The sequence below is a fragment of the Pleurodeles waltl genome, chromosome 2_2 (genome assembly GCF_031143425.1).
Source record: "Pleurodeles waltl isolate 20211129_DDA chromosome 2_2, aPleWal1.hap1.20221129, whole genome shotgun sequence".
NCBI lineage: Eukaryota > Metazoa > Chordata > Amphibia > Caudata > Salamandridae > Pleurodeles > Pleurodeles waltl.
The window spans coordinates 644,679,985-644,696,393 of record NC_090439.1 but is presented as its reverse complement, the minus strand read 5'-3'; the positions used below and the strand labels follow the sequence as shown (position 1 = coordinate 644,696,393).

The following is a 16,409-nucleotide window of genomic DNA, read 5'->3' as shown; positions in this document are numbered from 1 at the left end:
AATGCCCCTGCCACCTTCCAAAGGTTGGTGAATCAAGTCCTTGCTGGCTTGGAGTCCTTTAGCACAGCTTATCTTGATGATATTGCTGTCTTTAGCTCCACCTGGCAGGATCACCTGGTCCACCTGAGGAAGGTTTTGAAGGCTCTGCAATCTGCAGGCCTCTCTATCAAGGCATCCAAATGCCAGATAGGGCAGGGAACTGTGGTTTACTTGGGCCACCTTGTAGGTGGAGGCCAAGTTCAGCCACTCCAACCCAAGATCCAGACTATTCTGGACTGGGTAGCTCCAAAAACCCAGACTCAAGTCAGGGCATTCCTTGGCTTGACTGGGTATTACAGGAGGTTTGTGAAGGGATATGGATCCATTGTGACAGCCCTCACTGAACTCACCTCCAAGAAAATGCCCAAGAAAGTAAACTGGACTGTGGAATGCCAACAGGCCTTTGACACCCTGAAACAGGCAAGGTGCTCAGCACCAGTTCTAAAAGCTCCAGATTATTCTAAGCAGTTCATTGTGCAGACTGATGCCTCTGAACATGGGATAGGGGCAGTTTTGTCCCAAACAAATGATGATGGCCTTGACCAGCCTGTTGCTTTCATTAGCAGGAGGTTACTCCCCAGGGAGCAGCGTTGGAGTGCCATTGAGAGGGAGGCCTTTGCTGTGGTTTGGTCCCTGAAGAAGCTGAGACCATACCTCTTTGGGACTCACTTCCTAGTTCAAACTGACCACAGACCTCTCAAATGGCTGATGCAAATGAAAGGTGAAAATCCTAAACTGTTGAGGTGGTCCATCTCCCTACAGGGAATGGACTTTATAGTGGAACACAGACCTGGGACTGCCCATGCCAATGCAGATGGCCTTTCCAGGTTCTTCCACTTAGAAAATGAAGACTCTCTTGGGAAAGGTTAGTCTCATCCTCTTTCGTTTGGGGGGGGGTTGTGTAAGGAAATGCCTCCTTGGCATGGTTGCCCCCTGACTTTTTGCCTTTGCTGATGCTATGTTTACAATTGAAAGTGTGCTGAGGCCTGCTAACCAGGCCCCAGCACCAGTGTTCTTTCCCTAACCTGTACTTTTGTATCCACAATTGGCAGACCCTGGCATCCAGATAAGTCCCTTGTAACTGGTACTTCTAGTACCAAGGGCCCTGATGCCAAGGAAGGTCTCTAAGGGCTGCAGCATGTCTTATGCCACCCTGGAGACCTCTCACTCAGCACAGACACACTGCTTGCCAGCTTGTGTGTGCTAGTGAGGACAAAACGAGTAAGTCGACATGGCACTCCCCTCAGGGTGCCATGCCAGCCTCTCACTGCCTATGCAGTATAGGTAAGACACCCCTCTAGCAGGCCTTACAGCCCTAAGGCAGGGTGCACTATACCATAGGTGAGGGTACCAGTGCATGAGCATGGTACCCCTACAGTGTCTAAACAAAACCTTAGACATTGTAAGTACAGGGTAGCCATAAGAGTATATGGTCTGGGAGTCTGTCAAACACGAACTCCACAGCACCATAATGGCTACACTGAAAACTGGGAAGTTTGGTATCAAACTTCTCAGCACAATAAATGCACACTGATGCCAGTGTACATTTTATTGTAAAATACACCACAGAGGGCACCTTAGAGGTGCCCCCTGAAACGTAACCGACTATCTGTGTAGGCTGACTAGTTTTAGCAGCCTGCCACAAACCGAGACATGTTGCTGGCCCCATGGGGAGAGTGCCTTTGTCACTCTGAGGCCAGTAACAAAGCCTGCACTGGGTGGAGATGCTAACACCTCTCCCAGGCAGGAATTGTCACACCTGGCGGTGAGCCTCAAAGGCTCACCTCCTTTGTGCCAACCCAGCAGGACACTCCAGCTAGTGGAGTTGCCCGCCCCCTCCGGCCAGGCCCCACTTTTGGCGGCAAGGCCAGAGAAAATAATGAGAATAACAAGGAGGAGTCACTGGCCAGTCAGGACAGCCCCTAAGGTGTCCTGAGCTGAGGTGACTCTAACTTTTAGAAATCCTCCATCTTGCAGATGGAGGATTCCCCCAATAGGGTTAGGATTGTGACCCCCTCCCCTTGGGAGGAGGCACAAAGAGGGTGTACCCACCCTCAGGGCTAGTAGCCATTGGCTACTAACCCCCCAGACCTAAACACGCCCTTAAATTTAGTATTTAAGGGCTACCCTGAACCCTAGAAAATTAGATTCCTGCAACTACAAGAAGAAGGACTGCCCAGCTGAAAACCCCTGCAGCGGAAGACCAGAAGACGACAACTGCCTTGGCTCCAGAAACTCACCGGCCTGTCTCCTGCCTTCCAAAGATCCTGCTCCAGCGACGCCTTCCAAAGGGACCAGCGACCTCGACATCCTCTGAGGACTGCCCCTGCTTCGAAAAGACAAGAAACTCCCGAGGACAGCGGACCTGCTCCAAGAAAAGCTGCAACTTTGTTTCCAGCAGCTTTAAAGAACCCTGCAAGCTCCCCGCAAGAAGCGTGAGACTTGCAACACTGCACCCGGCGACCCCGACTCGGCTGGTGGCGATCCAACACCTCAGGAGGGACCCCAGGACTACTCTGATACTGTGAGTACCAAAACCTGTCCCCCCTGAGCCCCCACAGCGCCGCCTGCAGAGGGAATCCCGAGGCTTCCCCTGACCGCGACTCCTTGAACCTAAAGTCCCGATGCCTGGGAGAGACCCTGCATCCGCAGCCCCCAGGACCCGAAGGACCGGACTTTCACCGGAGAAGTGACCCCCAGGAGTCCCTCTCCCTTACCCAAGTGTAGGTTTCCCCGAGGAATCCCCCCCTTGCCTGCCTGCAGCGCTGAAGAGATCCCGAGGTCTCTCATAGACTAACATTGAAAACCCGACGCTTGCTTCTACACTGCACCCGGCCGCCCCCGCGCTGCTGAGGGTGAAATTTCTGTGTGGACTTGTGTCCCCCCCGGTGCCCTACAAAACCCCCCTGGTCTGCCCTCCGAAGACGCGGGTACTTACCTGCAAGCAGACCGGAACCGGGGCACCCCCTTCTCTCCATTCTAGCCTATGTGTTTTGGGCACCACTTGGAACTCTGCACCTGACCGGCCCTGAGCTGCTGGTGTGGTGACTTTGGGGTTGCTCTGAACCCCCAACGGTGGGCTACCTTGGACCAAGAACTAAGCCCTGTAAGTGTCTTACTTACCTGGTTAACCTAACAAATACTTACCTCCCCCAGGAACTGTGAAAATTGCACTGTGTCCACTTTTAAAACAGCTATTTGTCAATAACTTGAAAAGTATACATGCAATTTTGATGATTTGAAGTTCCTAAAGTACTTACCTGCAATACCTTTCGAATGAGATATTACATGTAGAATTTGAACCTGTGGTTCTTAAAATAAACTAAGAAAAGATATTTTTCTATATAAAAACCTATTGGCTGGATTTGTCTCTGAGTGTGTGTACCTCATTTATTGTCTTGTGTATGTACAACAAATGCTTAACACTACTCCTTGGATAAGCCTACTGCTCGACCACACTACCACAAAATAGAGCATTAGTATTATCTATTTCTACCACTATTTTACCTCTAAGGGGAACCCTTGGACTCTGTGCATGCTATTCCTTACTTTGAAATAGCACATACAGAGCCAACTTCCTACAAACAGAAAAACTTCAAACCGTGAGAGAGCTTAAACAGACACTGAATGGTGGTAGGGGTTATTATTTTAGGGTCCTCACTAACCTAGTGTGGGGACCCTATGATGATGTAGACAGACAGAGCACGTTGTTGGGAATGATTTGGTGGTGGTCCCATAGTCCAACACCACCACAGGCTGATTTATGAGCAAAAATGTTTTGTAACAGTAATGCCCAGCAAAGCATTCTGGGGAGAGTTCCTGAGTGCAGTGAATATTGTAGTATCGGCCCTCCTGCTGTGCCAAGAGAGCAACTTTCGCTTTGATTTCTGCTTTTTGAAAGCATTTACCAATTGCTAGTGTTTTAAAGGGAGAGTTAAAAGAACTGGTTCTGATTAGGTAACTGAACAGTGTGACCAGCTCTTCAATACCGCTGATCGAGTTCACACTGTTGTGCCTGTTCACGCTGTGAGTGCCATGGCCGCCTGGCTTTTCACATCTCATGCAAGATGTTGTTGAAATTGTCCGTATCATAACTTAAGCAGCACACTAAAAATATTACATTTGAATTAATACATTGGAATTCCTTTACAAAACAATAGAAAATGCCATAATGTCCTACTTCACTGGTCTAGTTTCACAACTTCTGTCTCCTTGGGTGCTCGCTCACAGACGTCCAACATCCACCAAACTTCATATTTTGCACAAATATTGTAAATACAAGTAAACAAGAGGTACTACACATAATTGATTGGAATTCCTAATATTTTTAATTCTAACTATTGTTGTATATGTTTTTGTAGCCCTGATGAAGTCACATGTAAGGGCCGATGCGCTTTGGCTGGGATGACAATTCATACAGTTCAGATCAAAAAGAAGAAAAATGAACAGGATTAAAAAAACAATTGTTTTCGAAGATCTTTTTGAGTTTGATTGACTGAACTTAGATGTTCCTTTGACCATCACCTCAAGAGTAAACGACATTTTAGCTGTAATTATATGATGCTGTGACTGTGGATTACAATTATTTGGAGTGCTTCTACCTTACCTTACAGCAGGTTTCATAGTCGTATGTTTATACATGAATTCATGGGGCAAAAGGCAAAAGTTTATACACAAATCCATAGGGACAGAAGCGAACAGCTGCCTGCCCAATTGGCGGAACCTCCAATCAATCTTATATTCATGGAAACGACAAAAGATGTGTAAATGCACATCCAATCATGACACAGAAATAATGATTACTTCATCATTATAATTAGATACATGGTGCGATGCTAGTCTGAAGGTACAGAAATTGTACAAACATTAAAATATCTAGCCAATTAAAATGAAATCAACTCGTGACAGAAGCATGATACAAAAATAGCTTGCATGGTGGGGGCCAAGAACATGCATCCATTTGACGATTCTGCATAATTCCTGCCAAAGCAGAGGTAAGTACTTGAGTCTTTTCCTATATATGGTTCTAGATATGTCCAACTATTGCTATTGCTGTCTCTGGACAGGCGAGGCAATGCATATCACGTGAGTTGTCTTTTGTGCCTTACATTACAAGCGGAGTACATTAGTTTACCTGAGGTCATGCAACCTTTGGGCTCGTCTTGCCGGCATTGTCATCATTGAATATCACAAACGTGACCAGGACAAGGTGGATTCTACGTAAAATATAACCTGCTTCTTCAACATTAGAATTTGCTTGCCTATGCTGGCAAGGAAAAAGTTTGAAGCAATAAATTGGAATATCCCAACGTGCAATCATTTTGCTGTGCTTATGCATAATGTCATACATGGAATTATTGGCCTAAAAAATGATAAACCTTTTAGACTTGTTCAAAATAGAATACATTATTTAAAAAAAAAAATCATTTTATACTTATTGAATTTCACATCTCACAAATGCATGTTGTCTTGTGTAACATTTTAAGCTAGTTTTCCTATTTGCTATGTTTCTCTCTGTTTTCTTGCTATTTGTAATGTCCTTTTCCATTTGCAAAGAAATGCCATAGTTAGGCCTAAACATCTGCCTTTGGATAGCTGTTATTTGATTTGCTTGGCAGCAAGAAGTAAATGGGAGATCAACCACTCTTTCCTCCCTCATACGGGATATATCCTATCAGCAGGACATCCCAGAATACTAACCTCTGGACATATAGCAAGGTCTGACCCTGTGATCTGTGTGACAGCATTGAGGACTGAGTCCCAAAATGAGGCTACGCTCGGGCAGGACCTCAACAAGTGTAACAATGTACCTTCCTCCCCGCAACAGCACTAGTACTGCAAGTCACCTCCCACTTTCATTTTAGCTAAGCAAACAAGTGTGTAGTGCCAAAGGTATAAAACTTATGCTGATGTTTCCTTTCCCTTGTGTGATGTGACTGTGTGCCGAGGAAGTATTTTGTCCCATTGGTCTTCATCTAGGGTTATACCCATGCCTCTTTCCCAGAAACATTGGAAAGGAAATTTGTTAGTATGTCCTTTTGGGTTTAGCAAAGCATAGATCCTGGACGTGGCATGGGCTTTACTCGAGCAATGGCGTAGATATTTCTCAAATGGGGCGAGGGCTTAGGTTGCTCCCTGCCGGATCCTCGGGGAGAAGACCCAGTGTCTTAATAGAAGATAACAAAATCGCCCCCCCCCTCTGAAATGCCGTAGTCTACTTTAAGCTTAAGGATTTGATGGAGTCTTCCCTCCAAGACATTGCACACTGTTTTACAACCTTCATGCAGCCAGGCACTATGGGGGTTATTACAACTTTGGAGGAGGTGTTAATCCGTCCCAAAAGTGACGGTAAAGTGACGGATATACCACCAGCCGTATTACGAGTTCCATAGGATATAATGGACTCGTAATACGGCTGGTGGTATATCCGTCACTTTTGGGACGGATTAACACCTCCTCCAAAGTTGTAATAACCCCCTATGTGTCTTCTATCTAGATTTGAAGAGAAGTCATTGTTTCCCTGGAGAAGGGGTAAAGGGCGATGGAAAGGACTTGAGTCCTATTTTTATCGCCACTTTATCAATGTGGGTCTCAGCCCAGTGTAGGGGAAATGTCTCCTTATGGGAAGCTTGAATGGGCGCCGAAGGAGAGAGATTGAAGAGCATTGATTTCACTATGTTGATCTTGTATCCCGAGACTTTCTGATAGGCCACCAACTCAGCCATCAGGTAGGGTAGTGACGATCTCGGGTCAGTTAGCAAGACGAATATATCATCTGAGAATCTAGTGAGTTTCTTATCCTGCATGGCAAACTTAATTCCGTTGATGAGCGTTTCTGCCCAGGTTGATGAGGGTGTCTGCCCAGATGTGTTGAGCTAAGAGCTTTACTGTAAGGGCAAATAGGAGGAGCGACAGGGGACGACTCTGCCTGGCACCCCTGGATATGTAGATCTAATGAGACAGCAGACCATTAAGCTGAATACAGTCTCTCGGAAAGTGATAGCCTGCCAGAAGCCAATTAATAGGAGTCCCCAAACTCCAATCTCTGTAGGACGTCTGACATAAAATCCCGATCTATCCCGGTCTATGCTTTTTCCACATCCAGGGAGACTAGGAGTTAATGATCTTGTCTCATTGTCCGCATTCAGCTGAATGGCCTGCTGTCTGATGGCCGTCCCATATTATTTCATGGTATACATTCAGTAGTAGGAGGAGGAGGGGCACAAAGCATTTGTAGAAGGCAGCAGTGAAGCCGTCGGCCTCTGGCACTTTGGGTGGGGGCAATTTCGCTATGGCTAACGGTATTTCCATCTACGCTGTTGGATGCTCAAGGCATTCCATGAAGGATATGCTAATCTTGGGAAGATCAACTCCCGCTAGATAGGGGGCCAATGATTGAGTCGGTGTCCTTCTTCTTCTTTTTTTTTTTTCTGTTTCATTCAGCCTTATTGGCGTCTGATAAGAGTACCTGCTTGTCCTGATTCCTGACTTAAGTGATATTGTTGCGGGTTAGTTTAGTTCTGAGCAGAGTGACCACCAATTTCCTGGACTTCTTGCCCAGTTCATAGTATTTATTATCTAACTTAGCAAGGGAGTAGGCAACCTTATCAAGCTCAAGTAGTTTAAGCTGACCTCGAGCCTTTAAGATTTTCTCCATGTTTTCTGGGAATAGGTGCACTTGTGATCTTGTTCCAGAGCTATAAGCTCTTCTTTGAGATCACGAGAGAGCGCGCGTCACACAGCAGTCCCAGACGAGCAGCCTCTGCAATAAAATTCCCTCTGAGACCCCCCCCCTTCAGTGGATCTCATAGGATAGCTGTTGAGGTGTCGCCAGAGGCGTTATGTTTGATGCATTCTGTAGTACTTCTGGTGAAGTTAACAGTCACTGGGTCTTTGAGAAGAGTGTCTTGAAGATGCCAAAGGCTGCTGCCTCTGGCCTTTGTATTGCATGTGTAGGAAAGTGCAGGTTGTCGGACTGAGGTCTAATAAGGTCAATGGTTCTTGTGTGGCATTAAGTAGGTACAGGCGAAGACTCCTATCGAGTAGAAAGTGGTTAAGGTGAGCATGTGTTTTATGTGCTCCAAAATAGAGTGAGAAATCGGTGCTCAGAAGCTGGCAATGTCACCAGGCATCTACTAGGCCCACCTCTTCAAAAAAAAAAAAATAACATGCCAGCAATCAATAGAATTACTCTATTGCCCCAACCGTGTTTGCCTATATCTGTCTTTGTTGAGGGCCAAATTGAAATCACTTGCTAGGATAGGAGGGGCTGTGGACCATGCTGACAGAGTGCGAATGAGATGATTCCTGATCTTGATTTAGGTACCATAGTGAGATTCTCAAGGGTGTACCCCTCAGTGTTCCCTGGATCATATCCCACCTTTTGTCTCTAAGGGTGTGTTCTACCTGAAAAAGGCATCTATTAGTTATTGGGATCCCCACTTACGCTGCCTCTTTGCTGGTTGAAGAGAAAAATTGACCTAGTTAGGTAAAGGATTTAATTCGGACTGATCCTTCAGCAGTAGGTGAGATTCCTGAATCATGTCTATTTCTGTGAAAGGGAGGACAAGTCATTCAAGATAGACCGTCTTTTGAGCGGATTGTTGCGGCTTCTCACATTGTAACTGGTTACTTTAAAAGTATGCATGACAAAGTGTGGTCCACTGAGTTAGCTAGGAGATGACTCTGGGTAGGACAAATGGATGTGTGATCAGGCAATCCCCTCTGCCCCCCTAACAGCCCAACTGGGTTCCCAAAACCAAACATAACCACAATAAACAAATAACAACCAAATCAATGGCATCACCTCCTTACCTGGGTAGGGTACAGAGGACGCCACAAAGGGTAAACATCTTCATGTGAGTGTTTTTGCGTGTCGCCGTACAGACAATGTGGTTTATACAGCCTCAGTTGCAGACAAGTGTTCCATACGCCTATCTCATCTACGGCTTCTCCATGTCTCAAATGAATGCTAGAGGGTCATGCAGTTCATCCCCACGTGCAAGGTCACTTCCATTGTTTCCAAAGCATGGGACTGCCTCCAATGTGTCTCCAAACTATTTGGCTAGGGCGTTGGTTTGCTCATCTGAATTGGTATTAGACGAAGGCTCACTGACCTTCCAGGTGTGTTAAGGTGCTGCTTTCTGCCCCTCCAGGTTCCCCTCTCTCTTGGGGGGCTGCGTAGTGTTGTCCACACTCGGCTGGCTGGCCTGTTTAGTTTCGGCAGGGGCCCCTTGTCTGTGTCTGGCTGAGGCAGGTCTAAAATTGGGCAGGCTTCTTTGAGTGATTTAAGAACCCATTTTTGTCTCTGCAATTCAAAATGAAGTTGAAAAGGATGTTCCCACCAATATTGCAAAACATTTTTCTTTAGAAATGAGGGCACTGGGCAGAAGGCCTGGGGTTTGGCCAGAGTGATGGGAGAGACGTCTTGGAACATCTGGAGCTCGCATCTGTTGTAGTAGATAGTGCCCCCTCGCATGCTCACTTCCAACAGGACTTCCCTGTCTGCATAGTTGTGAAAACAGACTAGAATGTCTGTTGGGATCGCATACCAGGTGACCCTGCCATGTGTGCCTGGTCTGCTTGGGGTAGATCTGGTCCATGGCCATCTAAGATCGACTCAGCAAGGCCCTGAATAAAAGCCAGAGCGTCCTTTCCCTCTTTGCTGTTCGATACTCTCCTGATGCGTATGTTGGATCACCCTGGCTGGTTTTCGAGGTCTTCCTCCTTCTCTTGCATAACAAGGACTTGTTCATGAGCTGGGATCTTTATTCTTCTAGGTCCAAGCAGCGTTCGCATTGCGTCTTTTCGAGGTAGTCTGCTCTGTGACCTAAGTCACTAACATATTTACAAACTTCTGAGAGGATCTCCTGAAGTTCAGCTCGGATGTCCCCGATATCATTCCTGAGCTCAGAGAAGAGTTGTCGTAAATAGCTTGGTCATTCGTTCATCATCAGTGGTGGGGGAGGAGCATAAATCATCCCTCACCGTGGGCACCTGTATGTTTACTTTAGAGGCTCCTTCATCTTGTTCACTAGAGGCCACCTGAAGCATGTGTTTAATCCTCCTTACCCTCTTTGACTTACTTCCTGCCATTTTGAAGGAGCTTAGGTGTCGGGAGTCCCACTTCAAGGGCCTCCACTGTGAGATTTTGCTGCATGGGGCCAATATCCAAAGGTCACCAGTCTCCAGCCCTTCTGTGGCACCAGCTCTAAATAGTATTCACAGCAGAGTGGAGTTTTCTCTGCCAGGCCTCCCTGTTGGGCACCAACATCACCTCACTCCCATTGCTGTAGGGCACCCAGTAGGTCCTGTTTTCATGGCCCCAAGGTAGGGGATTCTGGAGCCCAATTCAGAAAATGCCACGCCCACACCCGCTGACCCAGTACCTGTCCACGCACACAAGGTTATCCCAGTGTCCACATCCTCAGTCACAACAGTTGGAGACAATAGGCAGGAGGCAGCAGGGTCCATCGCCGCAACCACCCTCTCGGGGTCTTCGCGCCCTCTGTGGGACTCGTGGGTGGACACCCGTTTCAGTTCTTGGACCAACCTCCTGTGCCCAGGCCAGGGTCGGCGGGTTGTTCTCCTCACCAGGGGTGGTTAGAGAGGGTGGGTGTCGCAGAGGGGGGCCTCGGCCCTGGGCAACTACCCTCCCCCAGTGGACCTCTGCAGAATGTGCTGCACTCAGTTGCAAAGGCAATGGTAGCAGGGTGGCACCATCTTAGGCTTGGCTAGTGAGGGCTTTCCCCTTTGCTCAGTTCCTCTCTCTGTCTTGGGCAGCCACCGTAAATCCCAATGGGACGGGGGAGAGGGGTGCAGTATCTCCCGGCCAGGCCACTGTGTCGCAGGGCAGCAGAGACAAGATACAAAGTGGTCTCGGGCCCCCTTGCCTCTTGGTGTGGCTGCTGTCGGAGCTAGCCTCCCTGCTGCATGCCCCACTCTTCCAAGGACAACGTTCTCTGGGGGCCCCAGTAGTTTAGTGACCACAAGAGGAATGCCATATCGGCACTTGGTGGCTGAAAAAATACTTTGTAGTGGCCAGGATGGGCACCAATGGTTCCAGCTGCTGCTGCCATCATGGGGCTTGATCAATTCCCCCCTCACCTTTCCCCCCACCATGGTTCTTTCCCATGGTTCTGATTCTTCTGTTTGGAGGTTTTGATGCAAAAATTCCAAGACCAGCCTTCCTGGGTGAATTTCAGCTAAAAAAAATAAAAATAAAAATGGTCTGTGTATCCTTGCCAGGATTTTTCTTGACGCTCATGGAGCTCTTAAAAGAAAAAAAATAGTCAACGGCAGGACTAAACGAGACCAGCCAGGATAGCATACTTGTGTTAAATGAAGGTCGTCATCCCTTATGGACTAATCTATAATCTTGACTGAAGATGGAATGTTGTCATTCTATAAAACCTAACTGGATCTGTTGTCTAATTTAGTCAGGCATAAGTGCACTACATTGGGGGCAATTGCAGTGATTGTCTATTACATTCAGTAGATTTCTCCTGTTCATAAGATTTCAGAAAGTCCCACACAGGAACACTTAACAACAAATTGCCTAATAGCTCCAGTCACAGTCCATTTTGAACTTTGTCAATTCTCTCTCAGGTCTTTTCTGACAAACCACAATAGCTTTTGTGGACTTGCCGAAAATTTGCTTAACGTTGTTTGGCTTTATTGTTCTCAATTTGCTGGCTTTTATAATCCTGTGTTTGTGTTTACTCTGGCTCATAACCTCTTTATCATCCTTTGGATTGTGTAACTTGTATTCTTCTTGTTCATTTTTAGGGAACTGCTTTTTTCTTGTTGGTTAAGCACTTCAAACGCTTTCTCCCCCATACTCTTCTCCCTACCAAATTACAGTACTTCCAACACACACACCTGCTCTACTACATTGCCCTCCCGCCAACCCTCAGTCCTTCTTATCTTTTTTATTTTTTATTTTGGAAGGGCAGGCAGGAAATTGCGTTTGAGCTAGTGAAATACATTTTTTTACTATATCCAGCCTTCTTGGCTTTTTACCATTTCTATCTCAATTGTTCAAGAAAAACGTTAATCTGCCACAGTATTTTCAGGTCATGGATGTGCAACTAATAAGGACTTAAAATTGGAAGAGGTGGCTGGCAATAAATATTGTTTTGACAAGTACTGAATTGTTACCAAGGTATTGTTCATGTCCCTTTTTGTACTGCCAAAGAAATGGTGTGCAATAGCGAACATAAAATCACAAGCTGGTGGATTGTTTGGTATTTTAAAGCTGTTCTTCTTGAATTACAAATGTCACATTGTGAATTTAAGAAAGTGAGACATGCAGGAGGTCCAGGGGTGAGTGACCACATTAGATTTCTAAGGATCTACTGTAAGGTTTACTGTACTGCTGTCCAGTGGTGGCCAGCAGTTTGGGGGGGGGGGGCAGACGGGAAGCACACTCACACTCATTTTTAGACACACACACATGCACGCACATGCATTAACAACACTCATCAACATACGCACGCACAAACATTCATTTAAAAAGATCACACACACCTACTTCGTCACAGAGTGGTCAGTGAGACTGCTAATGCCACCCAACTCAGTGATGAGGTGTCACTGATTGACACTCGCCCTGGGCGCTTCAGGGCTTAAACCTGAAGCGCCCAGGTCGAAGTCGATGGGTGACGCTTCCCTCGTCACCTGGGGGAGAGCCTCGAGGCACCTTTGCTGAACCGAGGAGGTCACGCCCACAGGACCTGTGACCTCTTCAGCCCAGCAAAGTTCAGCTCAGGCAGCCAGGGCTCTGCACAAATCGGCGCATGTCTGCTCCTGGCTGCCTGATCTGAACATGAAGAGTGTCTGTCAGGCTGACCTTTGTTTAGCCTGACCTGCACTCTTCATGAGGGGCAAAAGGTGGGCGGGCGTGGCCCCTACGCCTTAAAGGACAGGCCGCATCAACTGCTTTCATAGTTTATAAACTCCCACACTTTGGATCTTTTAATTTGCAAGGATATCCTAACTGAGCATTTATCTTTCTGCCTTTCCTATACTTCTTTTGCCACCTTAACTCCTGTTAACACTTGCATTGTCCGTGGCATGTTTAACAAGTTTGTATGTGTAACGGAGGCTACCTAACTGCACTATGTATTAAGAAGGGAAGCTGCCGTTAATGTTAATTCCTCAATTCCATTTACCCCAGCTGCTGTTTCAAAATACTGTCGGTCTGGTTGGCAACATTGTTTCCACACTGGCCTGAACTGATGGTTCCAAGCAGTCAGTCACATGTTAATTTCATTTTGAATTTGCATTTGCACTAGGTTAATAAATCGTTTGACATTAAGTGAAGGTGTGCTGGTTTAAAACAGTGTACGCTTTCTTTTTCAACTTTAGGTCACGGAAGCACAGGTGTGCCATGCTGTTCAACGTTGTATCTCCTTTAAGGCTTTGGTTTCAGACTATTCAGAGTCCTGTCCCCTAACTCATCGATTCCGAAGAACGGCTTCTACTTCATCAGGAATGTGCTTCCACTTACATGAGCCAAGCAGGCATTTGAAGATCTGCAATTTGAATATTTAGCGGTTTGTACCTAACACACACAATGCACAATGTTTTTGTTTAGATACTTGAGGTTCAATTCTGTTATGGCATTTTATTGTTTGTCAGCCGTGAGGAAACCCCTTGACAGGATTCACATGCCTCTACTTTGCTTTTGTGTAGAAATGTGTTCTTTGTATCTTGACATAAAGCAAGCCACTGTCTGGCCGTGATACCAGGCGCATGCGTACCTATGCAGGATTTCGGTTTTTGCTAGTGGAAGAAGCTGGCACCAGCCAAAACTGCCAGCAGTTCAGGCCTCGAAAAATCCTAAGTGTTACCAGACCTGCAGGTCCAGTAACTTGAATAATCTAATCCACCTAACTGTAATGTACCTGAACTTGATTTGGTCTGAAATTGTGCGATCCTAAGCAAATATTTCATTTTGCAGAGCCACCTTTTTCTTCATTATCATATATGAGAGTACTTTCATACATGCAGGAACAGCATTTCTGCTGTACAAACAACTCCTGGTTGATTTAATAAGCTAAATCTTTGCTCCATGTATAATCTAGCCCACTTATATAAGGTGCACATGACCCTGACGTTTTTTTTCTGTTCAGTCACTAGTAGTTTTGTCATTAGGGAGAGTGCTTGAATGTTTCTCAGTTCATGTTTAAAAACTCACTTGTAATAAATGCATCACTAAAGCATGATGTGATAGCACACTGTCATTTACAAACAGCGCATCTTCCATTGAAATGGCCACAAACGTTCCTATTAACATGCAGTTTTACTGATAAAACTACATAGTGTGTAGACCATAATCTGTGGAAATTGAGTTTTAGCAGTATTATTTGACATCACCCAGTAAAGTGTTTTCATAACTACTGAAATACATTTTGAAACGTTAGTACAGTTAATTTAAAAGCCATTTAAATGTTGTGTTAGAAAAAAAAACTGACACCCTACAACCTTTGTATTCCCACTGTACAGCGCAATTGTCAGATGGGTCGCTTTACAAAATCCTCTATCTATGTAGCCAGAAGCCAAAGTAAACTCGAACCTGCAGGATTAATTAAGCAGCAAACTGTAAGAACTCCTAAACTGGCATTTGACCTCTGTCTCTTGAGCAGAGCAAATATGACAAGTTAAAAACAATATTTAAAGTAATGTTCATTTCTCATTCCCTTTTTGAATAAATAGAAAACCTGTTCTTTGTCAGCTTGCCAGAAAAGCGCCAGTAGGCCCTAAAAGTAACTTGCCCTGATAAAATCTGACTCGCCATAGCAAGTGGGCGTGTAGATTTCCAGAGGCCTGCAGTTACCTTGCCTGCAGCGCAGAGAGAATTGGCTATTTGCACTTAGTAATGAGATGAGGAAACTGGCTAAGGAGTAAGTAAAGTATATGTTCGATGGCATCTGTCGCTGTAGATACGCATGTTCTGCAATAGCTCGCCATCTGGTGTTGGGCCGGAGTGTTACAAGTTGTTTTTCTTCGAAGAAGTCTTTCGAGTCACGGGACCGAGTGACTCCTCCTTTTGTCTCCATTGCGCATGGGCGTCGACTCCATCTTCGATTGTTTTTTTTCCGCCATCGGGTTCGGACGTGTTCCTGTCGCTCCGAGTTTCGGAACGGTAAAAATAGTTAATTTCGGAAGATTTTCGTCGGTATTGTTGCGTTCGGGATCGGCGTACTTAGATTCAACACCGCATCGAAGATCGAAGAGCTCCGGTGCCCTTCTGGGTAGTTTTTTCGATCCTCCGTCGGGGCCTGGTCGGCCCGACCGCGTGCTGAGGAACGCCGATGGAACGGACCCCGTTCCGTTTCTGCCCCAAATGCCACAATAAATACCCCTACACAGACCAACACTTGGTCTGCAACCTGTGCCTGTCACCTGAGCACAGCGAAGACACCTGCGAGGCCTGTCGTGCGTTCCGGTCCCGAAAAACACTCCGAGACCGTCGAGCCAGAAGACTTCAAATGGCGTCCGCACCGACAGCCCAACGGGAGTTCGAGGAACAGGAAGAAGAAGGTACCTTCTCGATCCAAGACTCAGACTCCGAAGGATTCGACGACACACAAACCGTGAGTAAGACGTCGAAAACCACACAAAGAAACATTTACAAGGCCCAGGGGACGCCACTGCCACCAGGCCATGGCTCCACCCATAAATTCGGTGACCGACCGTCGGCACCGAAAAAGGCCCAAACAGTGCCGAGATCGTCCGACTCCGGTCGAGACACCGGCACGCAGCCTTCTCGGGACCGAGAAAGTGCTGGAGACAAGCCTCGACACCGAGATGCCGGTGTGGACACGGCTCGACGCCGAGACAGCGGCACCGAAACAGATCGACGCCGAGAGGTTTCGGCCCCGAAAAGGAAAAAAGTCACCTCGGAGCCGAAAAAACACGCAGACAAAGTTTCGACGCCGAAACAAACTGCAAGCGACCCAGCTTCAGGCTCTTATACAGAAGAGCACTCGCTAACCTCCCAAATGCAAAAGCATAGGTTTGAGGAAGAGCTACAAGCAACTGATGTGGACCATACGCAAAAGCGTATCTTCATTCAGCAGGGGACAGGAAAAATAAGCACCCTTCCCCCCATTAGGAGAAAGAGAAGGTTGGAGTTCCAGACGGAACAAGCACCACAACCAAAAGTGGTTAAAAGAATTACACCACCACCCTCTCCTCCGCCCGTGATTAACGTTTCACCAGCACAAACTCCATCTCACTCCCCAGCTCACACCACCATGAGCCAGGGTGACCAAGATCAGGACGCATGGGACCTATACGACGCCCCAGTGTCAGATAACAGCCCGGAGGCCTACCCTACAAAGCCATCTCCACCAGAAGACAGCACC

The 16,409-nt window shown here is 46.6% G+C and overlaps 1 protein-coding gene across 1 annotated transcript in view; it reads left to right on the top strand.

The window, feature by feature from the left end:
• TMEM68 (transmembrane protein 68) overlaps window positions 1-16,409 on the top strand; it is a 145,159-nt gene that overhangs the window by 21,205 nt on the left and 107,545 nt on the right. Inside the window, exon 2 of the mRNA XM_069220192.1 lies at window positions 13,405-13,592. The gene's annotated coding sequence lies outside the window, so the exon portion shown is untranslated. The remainder of the gene's footprint in view (window positions 1-13,404; window positions 13,593-16,409) is intronic.